We start from the raw sequence: 6,000 nt of genomic DNA, 5'->3' as shown, positions 1-6,000 counted from the left end.
CTCAAGCTATATGCTCTACTTATTCCTTTGAAAGACTTGTGCTTAATTCTTGATTCCTTGGAGAATTGGATATACAACCAAATATCCTGAAGATCTTCTCCTTAACATATATACTCAAGACCTATCTAAAAGGTTTCTACTCAATGCCTTGTGTTGTAGAGATTTGGCTACATAGCCAAATCTCCTCAAGCTCTATGCTCAAGCTTTCCTTTCAAAAGGTTTGTGCTCATCAAAGCCTTTTCCTCTAAACATTTTTTCACATAGACAAATCTCTTAAAGCATTATGATCACATCCTTCATAAGCCTTGTGCTCATCAATGCCTTGACCTATGGAGATTTGGCCACATAACTACCAAATCTCCTCAAGCTCAATGCTCATACATTTTCAAAAGCCTTGTGCACTAGAGATTTGGCCACATGGAAATATCCTCAAGCTCTTCTATGCTTAATCTCTCTCAAAAGGATTGTGTTTTGGATATTTGGCCACGAAGTAAAACCTCCTCAAGCTATGTGCTCAAGCCCTTCCCTTCAAAGCTTTATGCTTTGGAGATTTGGTCACACAGTCGAATCTCCCAAATCTCCTCATGGTCTGTGCCCAAGTGATTCTTTCAAATGGCTATTTTTTGAAAACCTTATTCATGGAGAATTTGGCCACATAGATTAAGCTCCTCAACCTCCTGTAAGCTCAAGCCACTCCTTCAAAAGGCTTGTACTCAACTCCTTATTCTTAGGAGATACTACCACACAACCAAATCTCGTGAATTAAACACTTTCTCCCAAAGACGTGTGTATTCTATTTTATTCTTTACCACATAAACAAATCTTCTCAACCTCTACGCTAAAGCCTTCCCAAAGCCTTGTGTTCATTTTCTTGTTATTTGGAGATTGACCACACAACTAAATCTCCTCAAGCTCTACTCTGAAGCCCTTCTAAATTCTCCAAAGATTATCCTCAACTTTGCAGATTTCACCACCTAGCAAATATCCTCAAGCTCTATGCTCTAGCCCTTCTTTTAAAAGGCTATATGCTCAAAGCTTATGCTCAGCTTTGGAGAATTGGCCACCCAGTCAAATCTTCTCAGGCTATATGCTCAAAGCCATGTTCTCTTAAGATTTGGCCACATAACCAAATCTCCTCGAGCTATATGCTCTACCCCTTCTTTCCACAGGCTTGTGTTCAACTCCCTTTTTTTTGGAGATTTAGACATGCAACCAAATCTCGTCAATCTCTATGCTCATGTCCTTCCTTTAAAAGGCTTATTCTCATCAATACCTTTGGCTATGGAACATAGTCAAATCTCCTCAAGGTTAATTCTAATGCATTTTCAAAAGTCTTATTTGGCCCCATGGGCAAATCTCCTCAATCTCTTCTATGCACAATCCCACTTTAAAAAGCTTGTGCTCTAGAGATTGGGCGCGAAAGTCAAATATCCTTAAGCTATGTGTTGAATCCCTTTCTTCATGGGCTTGTGTTCAAGGTGGATATATTCTCTAAAGATGTACGTGGAGTATGTTTCTCCATGGGTTGCAACCTCCTAGACTGCCCCCCACCATCGCGACTGGCGCACACTACATACTCATATCACTGCCAATGCACTACCTCTATGTCATTGCCATCTCCGTCAAGCATAGGTAGCACTATCTCCCACACGCACCACACCGTACACATCCCCTCGACACACGAGGTGTATGAAATCGTGCAGGCTAATGGATTCCACTAGGGAACAAAACATATCATAGAGTTAAAAACTCCACATGGCATCAACAATAATATGTGTCATGTTGTGATGGAAGTAGGCATAAACCATAGCTTGCATTACTCCAAAATATTTAGCCAATCTTTATGTGAGAGTATGCCTCCATAAACTAGGTAAATAAATCAGTTTGACTCACCTTAAGACATCAAGCCATGTTCAATGAACACACGCTTTGAGACTTTTTTTTAACGCTTTCTTGAACATGTATACTCTATAATTCTTCTCTACAAAATTGCTCTAGTAGTGCCTTGGTGCTATCGTTAAATCAAATAATTACACGTAGGAGCACAACCACTAGAAGCCCATAATACCCCAACATTATGTACATCTAGACTTTAACTCCTAAAAAAACCACCTCTAAGAGTATGTGGTGCTATGCAAATAATGTAAGATGTAGCTCTCATCTCGCTTTTCTATGTGGAGTCTACATATGGTCGCTATAATAGTGCTACAAGTAGCCAATGCATTTGAAGTATTCCTCTATTTGATCAATGCATATGAGCAATAAACACTATTGAGAACCTTGGTGCTCGCTCTGCTCTATTGATTCTCACCAATCCCAGTAATAACCCTACACTTGGCTAGGTCAAGATGGCCAATAAGGGATGTGAGAACAATAGATATTATGACAAGAGTGTGAGATCCTAAAAAAATTTACAAATAACCTTGGACACACGATGATGTATGGCTAGCTTCTTGCCTGCGGTGCCTCTTGGATCCATACTCTCACAAGGAGGAAAGAGAGGCTCACGAGACTCATTCAAACCAAGGGAAAAAATAGTAGGGAGAGATAGGTGAGGCTCATGTGGAGGAGGTGAGGGTGGTGTTGACCCACCAACATTAGAGGCTTCCCACTGGCATACTCTCCAGTCTCTTTTCCACTCGTAAAAGTTATCCTCTTCCTCTCAACTTCCTAAGCCTCAGAAGCGAGGAGTTTCTTATTCTTATCAGATTTGTTACTCCTACGACTTTGTGAGTCCATTCTTTAAAATGCTATCAAGACTAGACACCAAACTATGGCTGAATAAAATGAGCATAAAAGTGTGTGTATTTGTAGAAAAGAACACTCTCTTATCTTACATTATTATATTGGATGTTCCAAATTCATAAGTTTTTTTTGGTTCAATAAAATGAGCATAGAAGTGTACATTTACAAAAAAGAACACTCTCTTATCTTGCATTATTATAATGGATATTCTAAATTCATAACATTTTCCTTATTCAATTGGATGATTATGCATTGATAGATAAGTTTTTTAAATAAAAATTACATGATATCTTTGGTTAGACGCTTGAAATTATTTTAAAAAAATTAAAATATTATATAATTTTAAAAAAGTGTATATTTTAAAATAATATTTCTAATAAAATTAAACATTTTTAACTATTAAATAATATAAAATTTATTTTAATTAATTTATTTTTTATTTTTAAAATTAATTTAAAGAAAAAATCATGCCGTTAATTAAATATATATGTTTTATATGTATGTGAAACTATGATTGCATGCACACGTGCATGGAATGATGATGCCAGGGTAACTCGAGTTGATGATGTGACATGGTGGATTATTGATGTGACATACACACGTGTGACATGTGGCACCAACTCCAAGATGATGTCGTATGTCCACATAATGGATGTATGGACTGATGATGTGGTAATTAGAGTGAGGTGGCATGCTACGATGTCAATGATGAGGTGACATAATGAAGTGACACATTGAGATGAAATGCATGCCATGTGTAGGTGACACGTCTATAGGCTTAGTACATTACCTAACCTATGTTACCAAGCCTAGTTAGGCTTATGTTTAGGCTTGGAAGGAAAAAACTACTCAAGTAGATTTATCTTTACATAAAATGGATTAAAATAAACCTTTTATTAAACTAAATTTTTTTCCATAGATTCACCATGATTATCATTACTATCTCACATAAAATTATTGCATAATCACATAAAAACAAATTTTTATAATTAATTTACTAACTACTTTGAGACTTTAAAGTAAATTATCAATAGAGATCTTAGAAAATTGAATTGATAAAAATGAAATTTAACCATAAGGCCACATTATCCTCATTGTGTGAGTGCATGGGGATTGAGTCACTAGTAGTGACATCACATAACTTGGTATTAGAGCCTCCTACGAAGTATTAGCTTAGGCTTATGTTTGGTTAAGAAATGATCAATGACGAGATTAAAGATAGGCTTTTGATATCTATTTCCTTTTGTTTTCTCCTAAGAGTAATTTGTTTGTGTGTGTGCACATAGAAGAAGAAGAAGAAGAAGAATATATTATCGTCCTCGGGAGGCTGAAAAACGGCCCGTGGGACCCCCACGAAGTAAGTACAAAAGCTGTAAACAAAGCCTCCTCCTTTCATGGGAGGGAAAGACCAGTGTGTGAGAGAGAGAGAGAGAGAACTACCATTGCATATAAAAAGCATTCGCTCTTTTTTTTTTAAAGGAGACTTCTATTAAGTAAAATAAAATCATACAAAGAGAGATTTCAAACCAAAAGTTTGTCATATCTCAACCAATCGAGGGCACTATGTTGCCATGAAAGCCCGAGAAGACTGGAGGAGACAAAAATAAATACCATGGTTTCTCTCACAAATATGTTGCACTTTGTTTGTGCAACTCTAGAAGATCCTTGTATGTGGACCTAGCTAGGAAAAAGAGAGTGAATGACATAATACATCAGTTGAGACTCTCCAAGGCCTCTAACTATTTGGCCTTCTAGATAACCACATTGGGATACTAGCAATAATCTCCTAGGTGGTTAATGCTCCACGAAGGTGGTGTATCTTGATTGGGGAGACATCTTAAAGCAAACGTCTAAGACATGTCCATATGGACAAGTTTAACAGGATCTACTCCCCTCCCTCAAAAAGAAGACATGTCATTGCGTCAACCATGCAATAGCACCCCAAGTAATGTCAAACTTGAATACCCTAGAAGACCTCTAAGCATCTTGCCTTCTAGATATGCCATGTGATACTAGCAATTAGCTCCTAGGTGGTGTTAATACTTAGCAAAGGTGGGGCGTATCATGACTAAGGGCGTATCATGACTAAGGGATATCTTGAACCAAACATCTATGAGCTATGCCCTTATGGACAAACATAACAAGATCTTCTCTCTTATAAAAAGAAGTGGGTTAGACTAAGTCAACCATGCAATGGTACCCCAAGTAATATAGATAGAAATTTGCCCAAGAGATGGCTGTAGGAGATACCTAGTTTTTATGTTTCTCTAAACTCTTAGAAGCAATGATACGCTATCTTGGATGGAGCTGGGCTCTAGATATACGTAGATTCTTTGTGTTCCTTTGCACCCCATAAGCAATGATACACTATCTCAAATGGAGCTAGGTATCTAGAACAAGAGGGGTCCACATGTACTTGATGCATTAAAGGCCTAAATTCCCTCGCAAATACTCAACAATGGGTTTTATCTTTCTTTGTTATGTGGTGTATCAGCTTTATTAAATTGGGCATGGATGTCCTCTTCACCCACATATGCTATGGATGTATTATCACTAGTTAATTAATACCAAGGTAGAACCTTAGGATTAATCCTTAAATCCCATAGAACCTCCGCCTCCACAAAGTCACCCCCTCTTCCTCGTTCACTTTTTTTTCAAACTAAGAAAAAAAAGGTTTTAATACCCCGTCGGGCAACATCTAGATCGTGATCAATTTTTTTCGTTACAATGGTTGTGACCTTAGCAAGGTAACCAAGAGGAGAATTCAAATACGAACCAATTTTTCCTGATGTGTGGAGAGCGTGATTGTGCTCAAGCTCACCATGCTAGAGTGAGTCATGTCATATGTCTTCATTTTTGGTCTAACATTACATTTAGCCAATACACAGAATTGTAATGGATCCAATTTTGACAAGAGTTTAAATGTTGTCCAAAACCTCAAGCCGCATATCTTTACCATGTAATGAGTTGTAATGCAATTGTAATGAGTCTGATATTGACAATAGTTTGGATGGTGTCCATAACCTCATGCAATATCATATCGACCATGTTGTGTATAAGATCTAGGGTCTACGAGAAGGAGTTTAGCTCAATGCATCCTTCAAGAAGTGGTGTCGAAATACTGGTATGCATTAAGATTACCAAGGGTTCAATTTGCATATTAAGAGCAAGCAAGATGTTCTCCTAATTGTTCTATTAGGGGAGCAAGGGTTCTTTCAGAGTATTCGTGTACGATCCATTGGTGTTGAATATTTA

This window comes from Cibotium barometz, chromosome 44 (genome assembly GCF_041138505.1).
Source record: "Cibotium barometz isolate CiBa-2024 chromosome 44, ASM4113850v1, whole genome shotgun sequence".
Taxonomy (NCBI): domain Eukaryota; kingdom Viridiplantae; phylum Streptophyta; class Polypodiopsida; order Cyatheales; family Cibotiaceae; genus Cibotium; species Cibotium barometz.
The sequence above is the reverse complement of the archived record's forward strand: the minus strand, read 5'-3'. Positions refer to the sequence as shown.